Below are 19,274 nucleotides of genomic sequence, written 5' to 3'. Positions count from 1 at the left end.
TTATTCACATGCTGCAATCATTGCGAGCATTCACTAGTGGGAGAGGCAGCACGAAGTTTAAAAAGACCCATTTACAAAGGCCAGTAAAAAGAAGTGAGGTGTGAATGAGGTAGCCATTGTGGGAGCGACCATAGTGTGAGTGGGCCAGTGTTGGTCAGGCTTCAGCTTGAGAGATTTGGGTGAGAAGAGGCAAAGGCTCTAGGTAAGTTTCTAGTAAGCTTTTTCTTCTTTATTTGTCTGTTAATACATAGCTAGTGTGGTGAGAATGGATCCAGGGTTATTGGCATGTTTGTGTGAGATGTAGGAACTCTGGGAGACCTCCTGTCACCCTGATTACTACATCTGCACAAGGCGCATTGAGCTGCAGCTCCTTAGAGACCATGTTAGGAAACTGGAGCTGCAACTGGATGACCTTCTGCTCATACAGGAGAATGAGGAGGTGATAGATAGGACCCACAGGGGGGATAGTCGTCCCTAAGTTGCAAGACGCAGGTAGCTGAATCAGTGTCAGGAAAGTGAAAGGAAATAGGTAGCCAACGCAGAGTATCCCCATAGCCATTCCCCTCAATAATAAATACACCAATTTGGATACTGCTAGAGGGTACCCTCCCAGGGGGAAGCCATGACAACCTAGTCTCTAGGACCAAGTCTGGCTCTGTGGCTCAGAAGGAAAGTGGGGGGGGGGCAGAAGAAGAGTACAGCAGTGATAAAGGATTCCATAGTTAGAGGAGCAGACAGGAGACTCCGTAGATGTGAAAAAGACACCTGAATAATACGTTGCCTTCGAGGTGCCAGGGTTAGGGAAGTCTTGGATCAGGCTCACAGCATTCTAAAGAGGGAGGGTGAACAGCTGAAACTCATGATACATATCGGTACCAACGACATAGGTAGGTCCTGAGGTCCTGAAGAGAGAATATAGGGAGATAGGTAGAAAGCTGAAAAGCAGGACATCAAGGGTAGTTATCTCTGGATTGCTGCCTGTGCATGAGCGGGTGAGGGTAAGGATAGAATAATTTGGCAGATGAATGTGTGGCTGGGGAACTGGAGAAGGGACAAGGTTTAACTTTTCTGGATCATTGGGATCTCCTCTGGGGAAGGTGTGACCTGTACAAAAAGAATGGGTTATCCTTGTGGCAGATTTGCTAGAGCTGTTGGGGAGAGTTTAAACTAACTTGGCAGAGGAATGGCACCAGAGTGATAGGGCTGAGGATGGTGCAGTTGGTATTCCAAGGTTTTATAAGACATTGGTCCAACCACATTTGGAGTGTTGTGAGAAGTTTTCAGCCTCTTATCTAAGAAAATGTGCGCTGGCATTGGAAGGGTTCAGTCGAGGTACATGAGAATGATTCTGGGACTGAAAAGGTTAACAAAGTGTTTTCTGGCTTTGGGTGTATACTTGCTAGAGTTTAGAAGAAAGTGGAGGGATCTCATTGAAACATATTGAATATTGAAAGGCCTAGATAGATTGGATGTGGAGAGGATGTTTCCTATAGTGGTTGAGTCTAGGACCAGAGGGCAACGGTGAAAATAGAGGGACGTCCATTTAGATCAGGGTTGAAGAGGAGTTTCTTTAGACAGTGAGTGGTGAATCTGTGGAATTCGTTGCCACTGATGACTGTGGAGGCCAAGTATTAGGGATATTTAAAGCGGAGGTTGATAGATTGTTTATTAGTCAGAGCATCATAGGTTATGGGGAGAGGGCAGGAAAATAGGGTTGAGAGGAAAAATAAATCAGCCATGATGGAATGGTAGGGTAGATTTTATGGGCCAAACGTTTTAATGTTGCTCTTATGTCTTATGGTCTTATCATAAACCATTACTGCTGTTTCCTCCACTGCCATAACCGGTGTCTGGAGGCTTCTTAAGTTACTGTCGCCAGAGCACTTCGTTCTTCACTCAATCCCAGCCACTTAACCCTCTGGGAATGTGTTTTAAACCAGATCCCCTTCCTTACACTCTGCTGGCAAGGTATTTAGAGTGACTTCTACAACCAGTTGCAGTCAAAATGCACATCACCTTTAAGAAGCGTAATGTAACTTTAATCATAAGGAGTTTGAATGGATGCTAATCACTCAGGAAATTGAATTCAACAGCACTGAACAAGGCAATACAACAGTACAGTTAATGTCGTTAGTTTGCTGAAGTCATGTAAGCAAGGTCATAGTACGATGTTTGTATTTGTCATGAATTGTTTCAAATTGGCAGGAATTTCACCCTATCATGGTAGATATTTTCCAAAACCATTCAATTTAGCCCTATTCTTCTGTATTAAATTAGAGTTATTGGAAGACTGGAACTTTATCAGCTAGAGTTGAATCATTGGAATCCACAATCTGTGCTGATATTGAAACAACATAATTAATGATTTAATTACAAACCACAATGCCTCTACTGACAATGGCCTATTGGAAGAAGCCAAATGTTCTTTATTCACACTGTAGAATTAACTTCCTTGGATTATTCTTCACTGCAACAGAATCCATCTATTAGTACAAATATTTCATTAATTGTCAAAGGAGGCAGGGAGATTAAGCAGCATTTATTTCAGTAACTTGGATCTCAAGGTCAGAATGCCTGAGTTTTAAAATGCTGTTGCAACCACTGGCAAGTCAGCCATAAAATGCAAACAACTTGTTTTCGCTTTTGGTTTAAATAATCAAGACGTAGATCATGGTTCACTACAACATTACATGACTTCTACAAAAAACAAGTTTGCAGATCATTTCTTCATTAGACAGCATGCCTTTAATAAACCCTTTACTGACATGTAAACAAGTCCATGGAAAGCAGCAACTATAGATCTTTTATGAATTTGAAAACTGGTTTGAGACTGCTGGGAGACTTTGTCATGTTCCACTTTCGCTTGAGAGTTTGCGTGGTGCCTACATTCTGCAGTAATAGTCACACTCTGACATTTGATTTCTGTTGCATTCAAGCTCATTAAAGCTACTTTTCTCAATAGCCAGTAGGAGTCTTAGATCTTTTGTCTAATCTCTGCTCCACCTGTGCATTATTCATTAGATAAAGACAGCAAGAGAGATTTCAAATGCTTTTCAAATCCACCATGATTTACAAAACCAGTAGGAATTGGATAATGATGAAAGATCAAGCTTTAAATGATTTAGACTTAATGCACAAGATTCTCAATATTTTAAAGGACAATATTCCGATTATAAGTGTTAAAGTTCAAAGTTCTAAGTACATTTATTATCAAAGTATGTATACTATATACAACCTTGAGATTTGTCTCCTTGCAGACAGCCACAAAAAAGAAATCCAATACAACCCATTAAGAAAGAAAACTGTCAAAAATCCAATGTGCAAAAAAAAGAACAATCCTGCAAAGAACTAAAAGTAAGCAAATAATATTCAAAGCTAAGCTTCATGAAAATCAGTTCACAGCCACGAATCCAGTCATCACTACAGCTGGTCCAGGAGCTCATTAGTTGCAGGCCACAGCATCAGTTCAGTACAGAGATGAATAAATCTCGCTGAGCAGCAAACTGAATGCTGGCCAGCCCCTCGCCTCTGTCCCCGACATCCTGACCTTTCCAATCTGTCCCAGCAAACATTGGCTCATTCCTTGCTTTCGGGCTTGGGCCCACTGTCTCGACTTGGCTCACCTCCGACCCACCATTTCAAATTGGCTCCAAACCTGCTCCAGAAATGGCGGAATACTGGCACATTCATCACTGTGGGGCCCAGGCCCTGCAATTTCAATCGGGCCCGTATACATCACTGTAACCGTCTTGTACCTTCAAGACTTCAGTTCACACTGCAAAAACGTCGGGTCACACAGGTAGTTCAAAAGCTCAGCCCCAAAAGGGAAGTTACAGACTATTAATTTCAGCAACATTGTCCAGAAGAAGTATGACTAACAGAGTAAGTAGTAGATCTGTTTGCTGACAGTGAGGCATCACTATGTTTTAGCAGCACCATTTTAAACCAGAAGTGTTAAGGTCTGTATACAGACACAGAGCAATGAATTCCTTTACTAATCATACAAAATGCCATTACAAATTTTATCATAGAACAGTACAGTACAGGCCCTTCAGGCTACAATATTATACCAACTTAACATACTAAATCTTCTGTCCTGCATCGTACTCAATTTTTTCTATCATCCATGTACCCCTCTAAGAGTTTCTTAAGTGCCCCTAATGTTTTTGCCTCTACCACTACCCCGGCATGGTGTTCCATGCACCCAGCACTCTCTGTGTCAAAAAATGTGCCTCGGACATTCCTCTATACTTTCCTCCAATCAGCTCAAAATTAAGCCCCCTCATATTAGCCATTAACACCCTGCGAAAAGTCTCTGACTATCCACAGCTCTTTAAGATGCTGTCAGACGCACTTTAAAATGGTTAATCTGGAATAAAATCTAACTATTATAAAACTGCAGTCTCAAATTAGATTTTTTATCCGGACGCACACCAAAGGAAGCTAAATGGAGGAAACCACAAAAACTAGTAGAGAACTGTGAACCTTAGTCTAGATTTGCAACCTCTGTGCTACCTGTTGGAGTAGGTTTGGTGTGGAAAATGGAGGAAAATGGATGAGAAGCTCAAGATCAACTCTTACCTGCAGAGATGCATTCATATACTTCTCAGTGTGCATGAACCACAGTGCCTGCTGCTGACTCATCTGACCGTCAGACTTAAATTAGGCAACCTTTCTTTCTTTCTCTGAATATATATGATCTGTCTCAAAATCGTGATCTACGAGAACATCCAGAGGGCAGGAGAAAGTAATAATAAAATGATTCTGAAGCCTTTTGGGAGATTATTATGCTTAATGCTTTTTTAATAATCATCAAGTTCTTTTTAAAAAGATTCTATCTCAAAACGAGAAGGTCTTAAACCTCTCAGCTTCTTTTTCGATATCAGACTTAAACTGTTTCCCTCCACCACCACACTCCTCCATCTGGCGAAACTGGTCCTCGCCTTCAACAATTTCTCTTTTAGTTCCTCCCACTTTCTCCAAACTCAAAAGGTAGCCATGGGCGCCTGCATGGACCACAGCTGTGCCTGCTTTTTTGATGACAATGTGGAACGGTCTATGTTCCAAGCCTTCCCTGATAATGCTCCCCAACTCTTTCTGCACAACATTGATGACTACATTGTTGCTGCTTCATGCATCCATGCTGAATGCGTCAATTTCATCAACTTTGCCTCCACCTTCCACTCTGCCCTTAAATTCATTTGGTCCATTTCTGACACCTCCCTCTTCATCTCTCTGTCTCCATCTCTGGGACAAACTGTCTACTGATATCTTTTATAAACCTGCCGATTCCCACAGCTATCTTGACTATACCACTTCCCACCTTTTTCCTGTAAAAATGCCACTGCCTTTTCTCATTCCCTTCATCTCCACCGCACCTGTTCCCAGGATGAGGATGTCCTTTCTAGGACATCAGAGATGCTTTGACCAGTGGCCAATCTGGACATCGGAAGTTTTGAGAGGAGGGGACTTCGATCAGGTCCACTGCCCGAGTACAAAACGCAGCAGCGGGTAGCCACAGTGAAAAAGAGCTTTGACCAGTGAACAACTGGTGTTTGAGATGGATTAGCAAGAGCAGATTAAAAGAAGGCAGGGACAAGCGCAGTGGCCGTCATCTGAGTGGACAGTCAGAGTGGTGATCTTGAGGCTTTAGTTGCCCGAGGCTTCAAAGAGAAGAGGGATTACTCAGAGAAAGCAACAGAAAGAGAAGCTCAAGTTTAATTTTTTTCCCTTCCCTTCTTTATATCTGCTTAGTTAGGATAGCAGAGATACCAGTCTGGATAGTTAGGTAAATGCTCCTGTTGCGGGATGTGGGAGGCAGGGAGACCTCCAATGTCCCTGATGACTACAACTGCGAGAAGTGCACCCAGCTGCAGCTTCTAACAATCTGTGTTAAGGAGTTGTAGCTGGAACTGGATGAACTCCGGATCATTTGGGAGTCTGCAAGGATGATAGATAGGACGTATAGATAAGTAGTTCCACCCAAGGTGCAGGATACAGTAAACTGGATGAAGTCAGGAAGGGAAAAGGGGATAGGGAGCCAGTGCAGAGTACCCGTATGGCTATCTCCCTCAACAACAGGTAATTCACCTTGGATACTGGGGGGGTGGTGATGACCTAACAGAAGAAAGTCACTGTGGTCACGTCTCTGGCACCAAATCTAGCTGTGACTCAGAAGGGAAGTGGGGAGAAGAGGCACGCTGTGGCAATAAGGGATCCATTAGTTAGGGGAATGGACAGGAGAGATTTGTATGTTACCTCCCGGGTGGCCAAAGTCCAGGACATCTCTGATAAAGTCCACAGCATTCTTAAGTGGGATGGTGAACAGCCGGAAGTCGTGGTCCATGCAGGTACCAATGACACGGGTAGGAAAAGTGATGAGGTTCTGCACAGGGAGTTCATGGAGTTAGTTGTTAAGTTAAAAGGAAAGAACTCCGGGTTTGTGATCTCAAGATGTGAAGATGAGGTAGTTGGCTTACAAACAGAGGCAATGAGTAGTGAGGAGAGGATGTTGCTAGGGCAAAATTGCAGTCAACAGGATGAGGTGCAACGTAAAGGGCAGACAAAATCATAAAGGGTGAATACAGGACTGAAGGTGATATATTTGAATGCATGCAGTATATGGATTAAGGTAGATGTATTTGTAGCACAGTTGCAGATTAACAGCAATGATGTAGGCATCACTGAATCATGACTGAAAGAAGATTACAACTGGGAGCTTAATGTCCAAGGATACACATCGTTTCAAAAGGACAGGCAGGATGGCAGAGGAGTGGTGTTGCTCTGTGGGTAAAAAATGAAATCAAATAATTAGAAAGAGGTGACATTGGGTCAGAAGCCATGAATTATTGCGTAGAACTAAGGAACTGCAAGGATAAAAAATCCTTGGTAGGAGTTTATACAGACCCCCAAATAGTAGTAAGGATGTGGCCTACGAATTACAATGGGAGATAGAAAATTCATGCCAAAAGGGCAATGTTACAATAGTCACGGGGGACTTCAATATACAGGTAGATTGGGAAAATCAGATTGGTGCTCAAGGGGGAGTTTCTAGAGTGCCTACAAGGTGGCTTTGTAGTTGAGCCCAGTAGGTGTTCAGGTATTCTGGATAGGGTGTTGTGTAATGAACCAGTATTGATTAGAGAGCTTAAAGTAAAAGAACCCTTAGGGGAATGATCATAATATGATCTAATTCATCCTGAAATTGAAGAAAGATAAGCTAAAGTCAAATGCATCAGTATTACAGTGGAGTAAAAGGAATTACCGAGGCATGAGAGAATAATTGGCTGGAATTCATTGGAAAAGAACACTGGCAGGGATGATGGCAGAGAAACAATGGCTGGAATTTCAGAAGGCACAGGATATATACATCCAAAAAAGGAAGAAGTATTCTAAAGGCAGGATGACACACTGTTGTTGACAAGAGAAGTCAAAGCCAAAATAAAAGCCAAAGAGAGGGCATATAATAGGGCAAAAATTCGTGGGAAGTTAGAGGATTGGAAAGCTTTCAAAAGCCAACAGAAGGCAAATAAAATAGTCTTTAAGACAGTAAAGATGGAATACGAAAGTAAACCAGCCAATAATATTTAAGAGGATACCAAAAGTTTCTTCAAATACATAAAGTGTGAAGGAGAGGCTAGGGTGGCTATCAGTCCGCTGGAACACAATGCTGGAGAGGTAGTAATTGGGAACACAGAGATGGTGAACAAAATGTATTTTTCATCAACCTTCACTCTGGAAGACACTAGCGGTATGGTGGAAGTTTCAGGTGTCAGGGGTCATGAAGTGTGTGTAGTTACCATAACTAGACATAAGCTTCTTGGGAAACTGAAAGGTCTGAAGGTAGATAAGGCACCTGGACCACATAGTGTACACCCCAGGGTTCTGAAAGGTGGCTGAAGAGGTCTTGGAGGCATTAGTGAAACATCCTGGTTTCCTCGGCTACGTAAGTCTAGAGAAGACACCCTCAAGTGCCTGTTTCGCTGCCATTGCTACTGTGCGATTGAGAATCTCCGGAGGGGAAGGCCCCAAATCCTGGGCTTTGCCTATTGCCTGTTACCAGGGCCGGGGTCGAAGCACTCGGCGGAGATGGTGCTTGGTGCTCGGTGTCGGAGGGCTGGTCGGAGGTTCGAAGGTTTCGTATGGACTCAAGAGTCGGCTGTGGTCGGGTGCTTCCAGGGTGCTGCATCGGCAAGTTTGCAGCGCTGGAGGTTCATGGCAGGAAGAGAGTTTCTCTTCCTTCTACCGTCTGCGTGAGGTGATGGGAATTCCGAGAGACTTTGAGACTTTTTTTTTTACTGTGCCCATGGTCTGTTCTTTATCAAATTACGATATTGCTTTGCACTGTTGTAACTATATGTTATAATTATGTGGTTTTTGTCAGTTTTTTTTGTCTTGGTTTGTCATGTATTTCTGTGATATCATTCTGGAGGAACATTGTATCATTTCTTAATACATGCATTACTAAATGACAATAAAGGAGGACTGCGTCTCCTCATAATCTAACTTAATCAAGTCCTGCAAAACTCATGAGATTGAGACGGCCCACTCACCCCAAAACCTCAGTTTGTGTGGATGCTGTGTAATTTGCTACCCTGTTACAAATTAATACCACAAAATAACTGACAATGCACTGCATATGATTAAAGGAATTATATTTGTGAATCTTAACTTAACTAGAGGACTATTAAAGAACAATAAAAAGAAAAGGGCCCATTCTAATTAAACAGCCAAATGTGCACAAGTTGGAACTCATCTTGAACTTCTTTGTCACTCACGCGCTGGGCCCTCCGTCAGCCTGAATGCCCACACCACCTTCTGAACGTTGCTAGCAATCCATCTCGAACAAATGGGTTTCCCACCAGATCAGATGCTACGACTGATTCTCCCCAGCATCTTCTTTCTTCATCTCCCGCCAGACAAAAGCCCCAAGCCCCACCTAAGTGACCCTCACCAGAGAAACCTCCCTTTGATTCAACCATCCTAAATGGATAGCACACATTTCTCCTCATCTCTTATCTTCAATAATAACCCAAACAAGATGAAAACAAGCTGCCCTTACAGAACTTTCACCATGAAATACATACAGCATAACAGTAAAAACATGAACCAGGGTGATATAATAGTAATGATCCTTCAATAATCGCACGATTCTGGAATGGTTCCAGAAGACAGAAAAATTACAAACGTCACTGCACTCTTCAAGAAGGGAGAGAGGCAGAAGAAAGAAAACTATAAGCCAGTTAGTCTGATGTCAATGGTTGGGAAGATGTTGGAGTCGATTATTAAGGACAAGGTCTCAGGATACTTAGAGGCACATGATAAAATAGGCCATAGCCAACATGGTTTCCTCAAGGGAAAACCTTGCCTAACAAATCTGTTGGAATTCTTTAAAGAAATAACGATCAGGATAGACAAAAGGGAAATGGTCTGATGTTGTGCACTTGGATTTTTAGAAGGCCTTTGACAAGATGCTGCACATGAGGCTGCTGAAACAGCTATGAGCCCATGGTATTACAGGAAAGATTCTAGCATGGATAAAGCAGTGGCTGATAGACAGGCAGCAAAGAGTGGGAATAAAGGGATCCTTTTTGTGTTGGCTGCTAGTGACTAGTGGGATTCCACAGAGGTCTGTGATGGGACCAATTCTTTTTTAATTTATATGTCAATGATTTGAATGTTGGAATGAATGGCTTTGTTGTAAAATTTGCAGATAATATGAAGATAGATGGAGTTTTAAGGAAGTGGAGAGGCTACAGAAGGACTCAGACAGATTAGGAGATTGCACAAAGAAATGGCCAATGGAATGCAGCGTCTGTGGTGAGGAAGGCAAATGCAATGTTAGCATTCATTTCAAGAGGACTGGAATATAAAAGCAAGGATGTAATGTTGAAACTTTATAAAACACTGGTGAGGCCTCACTTGGAGTATTGTGAGCAGTTTTGGATCCCTTATCTTAGAAAGGACGTGCTGAAATTGGAAAGGGTTCAAAGGAAGTTCATGAAAATGATTCCAGGATTGAATGACTTGTCATGTGAAGAGTTCCTGATGGCTCTGGGCCTGTAGTCACTGAAATTCAGAAGAATGAGGGGTGACATCATGAAACCTATCAAATGGTGAAAGGCCTTGATAGAGTGATTGTGGAGAGGATGTTTCTTATGGTGGGAGAGTGTAAGGCCAGAAAACAGCCTTTTAGATCAGATATGAGGAGGAATTTCTTTAGCCAGAAAATGGTGAATGTGTAGAATTCTTTGCCACAGGCAGCTGTGGAAGCCAAGTCTTTTTGGATTCTTAAGGCAGAAATTGATAGATTCTTGATTGGTCAAACCATGAAGGAATATAGGGAGAAGGCAGGGAATTGGGGCTGAGAGGAAAATTCGATCAGCCATGATGAAATGGCAGAGCAGACTCAGTGGGCTAAATGGCCTAATTCTGCTCCTATATCTTTTGGTGTTATGTCCTTCTCCTTCAAAGAACAGTGTTTCCCTTCCTCTACCATTAATGCTGTACTCCCCCACATCTCCTCCAGCCCCCAGACACCTGCGCTCACCTCATCTTCCCACCTCCTTAAATGGGATAGAGTTCATCTTGTCACCCCATGAGCCTCTGCATCTAATACATCATTCTCTACAACTTCAGCCAACTTCAATGGGACACTACAACCAAACACTCTCTCCACTCTCTGCTTTCCTCAGGATCATTCCCTCCGTGATTTCCTTGTTCATTTATCTCTCCCCGCTAATCAACCTCTGACACTTATCCCTGCAAAGTTCAAAGTTCAAACGGCAGAACTGCGAGATTTGACCACTCACCTTCTCCCTCACCTTCGTTCAGGGCCCCAGACAGTCCTTCCAGGTGAGGCAACGCTTCACTTGAGAATCTGATGGGATCATCTACCAAATCCAGTGCTCCCGATGCAGCCTCCTCTACTCGGTGAGACCGACGTAGATTGGGGGACTGCTTTGTATAAGCACCCTTGTTCCACCCGCATAAAGCAGTATTTCCCAGTGGCCAACCATTTTAATTCCAATCCCTGTGTCAGTCCATGGCTTTCTCTTCTGTCACAATGAGAGTAACACCTTATACTCCTAGATATCTTACAACCTGATGGCATGCACGTTGATTTTTCCAATTTTGGTACATGTTCCCCCTTCCTCTTCCCTGTTCCTCACTTCCCCATTCTGCCCTCCTTACCTCTTCTCCTCACCTATACCACCCACCTGGCTTCACCCGTCACCCTCTATCTGGTACTCCTTTCCCTCCCCCCTCCTACTTACTCTGGCATCTGTTTCCTTCCTTTCCAGACTTGATGAAGGGTCCTGGCCCGAAATGTTGACTGTTTATTCCTTTCCATCTATGCTGTTTGAAGTGCTGAGTTCATCCAACATTTTGTGATTTTGTGTGTGGGGCACTGTACTTCCAGCATCTCAGAATCTCTTGTGCTTGTCAAGAATAATCCGAGTAGCTACAGGCCAGACAGACTGACACTGGCAGTGGGCAAATCACTGAGAGTCAGCGGATAATTTTAAAATGTTTTTAAGGGGTAGAGTGCAGACCCTTTCTGGCCATTCATGCTGTGCTGCCCAGCAACCCCCCATTTAACCCTAACCTAATCAGAGGACAATTTACAAAGACCAATTAACCTTCTAAATGGTACTTCTTTAGACTGCAGGAGAAAACTGGAGCACCCGGAGAAAACCCAGGCGTTCCGGAGAGAGTGCGTACAGACTTCTTACAGGGGACGCCAAGGTTGAACTCTGAACTCTGCTACGCTGCCATTATGTCATATGCATTGAATGAAGGAAGTTCATGTCTGACTAGTTCACTGAAATTTTTTAAAAAATGAAACAAGGAGTGTCAATGAAACGAAATGTTTCAGAATACTGTACACATGGAATTTGGTAACTTCTTGACAACATCTACAATGGCGTTGATCAAGGCAGTATGGAATCCAAGAGAGTGACTAGCTGGATCAAAAGCTGGCTTAGTTTCAGAAAACAAAAAAAGAAAATTAACTGTGAACGGATCAAGACAGAGATTTCAGATTTAGATTTTTAAAAAACTAGGATAAAAAAATTATTGTTTATTGGTGACATTAGGATAATAACTATTACATGACTTGGCCACAGACTGCGGTGAGGGAAAAATCCGTGGGTATATTTAAGGCAGAAGTTGATAGTTTCATGATCGGTCAGGGCATCAATGGATAGGGCAAGAAGGCAGGTGTATGGGGTTGAGTGGGATCCAGGATCAGCCACGATGGAATGGCAGAACAGACTAGATGGGCTGAGTGGCCTAATTCTGCTCCTATATCTTATGGTCTTATGTACTTGAAAAGGGGAAATTCTAAAAATAATGTAGACCAATGAAACTTGAGGAATATATTGTAAATTGAAGCAGAGCGAGGTTATGCAAATTGGATCCATATGGGATTTTTGTTAATGATCAGCTACTAGGAAATCAGGAAAGTGAAGAGGCAGTTAGGGATCAATGTATGTATTTATGATAGTATGCATAAACAAGAAATAACTACCAGGTTGGTGGAATGTTGGCTACAAAGTTAAAATATTTCCTTGTACTTCCTTGAATTCAGAAGATATTAAGATGAATAAAATTCTGAAATAAATGCTAGAACAGTTGACATCTCCATGCCAGAAACTGATAATGTTTCATTTTGTGTGAGTATCAACTAGAATAGAAAACAACATGGAAAACAAAATAAAGTTCCAAACAGCCATGGTAAAGCTGTCTCAAGGTTGATTGGTCTGCTCATGTTACTCTGAAAATCGTGTTAGTTGGTTTTAATTTTCTACTTCAGAGACTTCTTTATCTATTAGATATCTACCTTGTATTTGTTATTAATACTCATGTTGAAATGGCAGAACCAATCAAACACTGTAAAGATGAATAGTATTCTCTCAAGTTGCTTCATTAAGCTACACCTCCTGTGAAACATTAGTCAAATGCTTGATGGTGCTTGAAGTCTAAGTCGATACTTTTATTGAACTTGCTATTTTGCTTAGCTATCAGAATTGCTATCTACTAGTAAGAAGAAATTAATATAATAAAATCACAAACAAGAGAATTCTGCAAAATCCTGCCGAAGGGTTTTGGCCCAGAACATTAACTATACTTTTTTTCCATAGATGCTGCCTGGCCTGCTGAATTCCTCCAGCATTTTGTGCGTGTTGCTAATATAATAAAAAATACCTGGCATGCAAACATCACATATCTCACCTGGGCAGGGTTTTATTCACTGTGGGAATTCATCAAGACAGATTTCTAGGAAGCTACTTTCACTCCAAAGGATACTAGAACATTTCCTTACACATCAAAATTTAAGAACAATCTTATTTTTTGTAAGTGAAATAGTACTCCTTATACCTCCAGATCGCCAGCTTTAAAATGTTATTTGCAAAGAGAAAGCCTACTAAGGTAGTGATGGGAGCCATATTACTTTGCAGAAGAGTTAAGAGCTAAGGATTATTTTACTTGCAAGTCTTATCACATAATTTAACCCATAATGTCACAACACTATATTCACGCTCAGTCCTATCTCTTAAGGACCAACAAAAAGGAGTCTTTGGACATGTTTGGTGGAACTCTATCCATATCAGAATCAGAACAGGAATCAGAATCAGGCTCCTGTACCTCTTCTCTGATGGTAGTAATAAGAAGAGAACACGCCCTGGTTGATGGGTTCCTTGATGATGGATGCTGTCTTTTTGAGGCATCACCTTTTGAACATGTCCATGATGCTGGAGAGGCTAGTGCCCATGATGGAGCTGTCTGAATTTGCAACCCACTGCAGCTTTTCCGATCCTATGCAGTTGCCCCGCCATACCAGATGGCAAGGCAACCAGTTAGAAAGCTCACCATGGTACATCCTACATCATTGACTTAATTTACCAAGCAAAGTTTTGAAATGATTCACTTCGCAAAAGGCTTGGATATGTCAGTTTCTGAAATAAAGCCACTCGACTATGACAGGAAATAATATCAGCACATAAAGCCTTGGCAGAAAAATAAAGCCTAAGGATAATTATATGTTGATTTTCAGAAGTATTTCACAGATACAGACACTCTGCAGTGGAACTGAACCCATTTGCTTCAGACGGATGCCAAGCATACACCATTTCAATAAGCATATTAGCATTCAATCTGTATACAGTACTAGAAAACACTGGGAAATATACTAGCCCTGATGACAAACAGAATATTTTTTGCAATTTATGATTAAGTTTTCAAGCTAATCTCTCCTCAGCATTAAACATGCTCAAAAGTTATTAGCTGGTGTAGCTATTGTTTATAGTAAATTTACCTTTATTACACAGAAGCTTTTATAATTTATTTCAGTTTATAATTTAACAAGAAGAGTACTGTAATGTTAACATTCTTAGGTACTGCCAGAAAACACTTATCAGAAAATGTGGTGTGCATGCAGGAGAAGTTACTGAAGCATTAAAATTTTGTTGAAAAGTCTGCAAAAGATAAGGAAACAAAATATTTAAGAGCTTAAGTATAAAACAAAAATAGGTTTCAGTCAGGATTTAGAAATTCAGATGCTTGTTCTTCAGCCAATCGATGCAAATTCTACCCCTTTACTAATGATGAGTTTTCTGTTGATGCAGACATAATGGACAGTTAATTTAAACTATGAAATATAATCAGACTTGATTGCCATTGTTGCTTTTTCAATCAAAAGCATCTTTTTAACTGTCACAACCTGGAAATTCAACTGCAAAAGCTGATTGTTTTGGGATTAAGCAATGGAAAATCAAAGATTTAAAGGTGGAAATGTAATAAGGATAATTTCTGAGATGTACCTTGTCAATTGAAAGTTAATCTGGGCACTTCTTGGCATAAGTCACCCCATCACATTTTGAACTACCGCTGCGGAACTTGATTGACGTGTTCCTGGTAGCATCATTTTGAACACAGTCAGTACAGGACAGCCAATAGATTCTTTGTCCAGCAAATTTGAAGTCTATAGGTCAGTAAAAAGTTTACATACTGTAGATCCCTGGTCCTTACAAGATTTAAGCTACTTTTCAACACACCAGTTTGAATCCCCATTCACCATTTTAAAGAACCACATTGACTAACTCCTCTCTCACTGAGATCCTGTGATTAATTTATCCAATCCCCTGACAGTTTCTTGGGCTCTGTTCCCCAGGTCAATCCTGATCTCCATGCTGACTTTTCACCTTATCATCTTCTGCCCCTATCTTCTCCTGTCTGGCTGCATTGTCACAGCTAAACCTCTCACACCCACAATCTACAAGGTCGTTTTCAAGAGGGCAGACAAGAAAAACAAACAGCATAATTTGTAAGATAAAGATTAAATTAGCTTTATTTGTCACTTGCACATTAAAACATCAAAATAAATAGCGAAATGAGTCGTTTGCATCAAATCAAGTCAGAGAGGACTGTGATGGGCAGCCAAAAGAGTTGCCAAGTCACTGACACCAACATAGCACACCCGCAACTTGAATCAAGAGCAGGAGGTAGGAGATCAGACAAAAAGAAATTGGAAAGTAGGAGAATTTAAAATAGAAGGAGGAAATAACGAGGTGTATAAGATGATGAGGGGCATCAAAGGCTTTTTCCCAGGGCTGAAATGGCTAACACGAGAGGGCACAGTTTTAAGGTGCTTGGAAGTAGGTATAGAGGAGATTTCAGGGGTAAGTTTTTTTACACAGAGAGTGGAGAGTGCGTGGAATGTGCTGCCGGCGATGGTCCTGGAGGCAGATACGATAGGATTTTTTTAAGAGACTCCTGGATTGGTACATGGATCTTAAAAAAATAGAGGGCTATGGATAACCCTAGGTAATTTCTAAAATAAATACATGTTCGGCATAGCATTGTGAGCCAAAGGGCCTGTATTGTGCTGTAGGTTTTCTATGTTACTATGTTTCTAACTGTCCACTACTTTCATGGTAAAGATAATAGGCTCCAAGATCTATGCAAAGCCCTAAGGTTGTGAGATCAGCAGAAGTGTAGATAGGGTAGACACTCAGAATCTTTTTCTCAAGTTGAAGTGTCAAATACTGAAAGGCATGCATTTAAGCAGAGAGAGGGAAAGTTTGAAGGAGATGAGCAGCGCAAGTTTCTTTGTACACACAAAGTGGTAGATACCTGAAATGGGCTGCCAAAAGGAGTGGTGAAAGCAGAAATGATAGTGGCATTGAAGATAGACACATGAATTTGCAAGGATGGTGGGTTACAGACCATGTACAGACAGAAGGAGGGATATGTACTATGTACATGCAGAAGAGAGTTAGTTTAATTTGGCATCTGGTATACCACAAATATTGTGATGTTCTTGCATGATACTGTTCTATATTCTATTTTCTAAGGTCAGTATTTTCATAGTCCTTGACCTGACACAGGACTTTCTAATGCATTAGGCATTTCACTGTTCGAAGAGCATTTTTTTGTAGATTATCCTCTCTCTCTCTCTCTGGCTATCCATCCCACAGGATGATGATGGTTCCTTTCAGTCATTTAGTGGGGTTTGATATGTGCATCCTGGAGTGGTCGTACAGGCCAATCCTTGACAGGCACTGCTTGCCACATACTTGGCAGGTGAGGCCTGGAAGGGCAGCAGGAGCAGAAGCTCTGTTGCTGCGCTTCCTGGGCCTTTCCTCCGTTGCCTCGTTGAGCCTCTTCTCAGCAGCATCCACACCTTTTCTGATGGCATCCCTCCACTGTGAGCGATTTTGAGCCAGATCCTCCCATGTTGATGGGGCAATGTCAACTTTCTTAAGGCTCCTGTGCAGAACATCCTTGTATCGCAGTCGCTGGCCTCCTCGTTTTCGGGTACCACTGGACAGTTGGCAGTAAAAGATATCCTTGGGCGGTCTTCCTACCATTATCTACAAGTAAGTCAGAGTCAGAGAAAGAGAATAATCCAGTACAGAAACGGGGCCTTTTGAGGGGAAAATAAATCAGCCATGATGGAATGGCAGAGCAGACTTGATGGTCCAAATGGCCTAATTTTGCTCCTATGTATTATGGTCTTAAAGAGAAGAACAGGACAAACATACAGAAGTGCCAAAGAATTTGAATTTGATTTGATAACTCCAACAGAATATCCAACACTTGCATGAGTTCTGTAGGGTAAGTAGCCTCATTCTTTGCTATACTTCCTGTGATTCTATACCAGCTACTACAATTTGGAATAATTCTAGATTCATCTCAGACTATGCATTTGAAAATTAAATTATCATCTTTCCTTTTCTCTCACTGCCTTCCCAGTGGGGGAATTTGGATTTTCCTACAGTGTCCTTCTGTGCCACTGTTGACATCCTCCAAAAGGCTCATAGAAGTACTTCCCTGTGAGCTGGAACTATACCTTTATCCAGTAATATAATATTTGCTCTCTGCCTTTCTTCACGGTACCCATCATGCCAGCCTCCTTTGCAACCCACTCACTGGTCTCAACTCAGATGGTGGACCCAAAAATTGGCTGCACTATCAACACTCTTCCTCATATTTTATTCCACAAAGTTGTTATTGAGACTTTCCCATCAAAGTACTTATTGTGATGGTTACACAAGCCCTTTTTTGATAGTTACACCACAAACATCTGTATAAAGGTAAAACATTATCTGAAAGAATCCTTGCAGATAAGGACTCTTAGCTGAAAAGATTCTCTGGAATTTCTGGAAGAAAGCTTGAAGAAGCTCAAACTGCATCCATTCTGCCTGAGACATTAATGTCTATCATGCATTATGCAAACTGAACCAACTCGCGAAATCTGTTCACTTAATGCCATGAGTCATTACCTTTCCTACAAGTATTCTATAATACCGTGTAAAAAAGCTTTTGAGAATCATTATAAACAAACACTCTGCATTCATTTCAACTAATGTCTTTGCAATTTCTTTCCAAATTCTATAACTTATTATGTACTCCGGAATAAATTTCCATCAGTGTCAATCTTCTCTGAAATAAAAATATGCACCTTAAGCAAACACCAATTTTGCCTGCAAATTATACAAGTTGCTTATCTGCACTCTTTTTTCTTGTCTTCAGTAAGAACTATTTGGAAATGTACCGTATTGCATTCTGGCCACCTTAGTAATTAAGCCGGCTTCATAAATAATGTAAGGTGCTAAACTGTTATAAATTATTGATGTCTACAGACTGACAGCGAATTTCATTACCGCCTCACTGTTTATTTGTTGTGATTTGCTTATTTTACTTAGCTAAACTCAGTCAAAGGACCAGATTCTTTGTATTTTTATCTCATATTGAACCTCTAATTTAAGTATAGGAGCTCTTGGAGCTCTAGTACTTGGAAAGAATTAGGGTAAAGGTTAGGTGTTAGATTCAGTACATGTATTCCCTATGAATATCTTTACACTGTCTTCTCTAATAATATACAAAAATATTATAGGAGAAATCCAGAATAAAGGTAGTTATCAGGCATTTGTGTGAATTCCATTTTTTAACATTTATTCTGGATTATGTATGTGTCACTGGCAGGATTGCTTACTGCTCTTGAGAAGATGGTTGATGAGTCTTTTCAATTCATTCTGGTGAAAATGCTCCCACAAAACTATTTGCTAGAAAGTAGCATAATTTTGACACAAATGAATCATAATCCTGATTTTAATAAGAATTGCACTTGACTGGAAAGGAAATGGGAACTGATGATACTTCTGCTGTTATTTATCTAATTGTGGAAGTCACAGATTTGGAAAGTTCTGACAATACAGTCTTGAAGACACACAAAATATTCTGGTGAACACAGCAGGCCAGGCAGCATCTATAGGAAGAGATACAGTCGACGTTTTAGGCCGAGACCTTTTGTCAGGACTTGCCAGAGGCCAAGAAGCTGTTTATGAAATGTTCAGTGTGTGTCTTCATGCTCTTGTACCTCCTCTTTGATGGTAGCAATGAGAAGACATGTGCTGGGTGATGGGGCAGCCTGAATAGATGCTGCCTTTTTGAGGCATTGCTTTTTGAAGGTGTCTTTGGTGCTATGGAAGCTGGTGCCCATGATGGAACTGGCTGAGTTTGCAACATTCTTCAGATTTTTCTGATACTCTGCTCTGGCCCCTCCCTACCGGATAGTGATAGAACCAATTAGAATATTCTCCATGGTACATCTGTAGAAATTTGCGAGAGTCTTGGGTGATAAACCAGATCTTCTCAAATTCCTAATGAAATATAGCCACTGCCGTGCCTTATTTGTAATTCTATCAATATGTTAGGTCCAGGTTAGATCTTCAGAGATGGTGACACGCAGGAACTTGGAAGGGCTC

Source organism: Mobula hypostoma, chromosome 1 (genome assembly GCF_963921235.1).
Source record: "Mobula hypostoma chromosome 1, sMobHyp1.1, whole genome shotgun sequence".
In the NCBI taxonomy this organism is placed as follows: Eukaryota; Metazoa; Chordata; class Chondrichthyes; order Myliobatiformes; family Myliobatidae; genus Mobula; species Mobula hypostoma.
Note: the sequence above shows the minus strand (reverse complement) of the source record.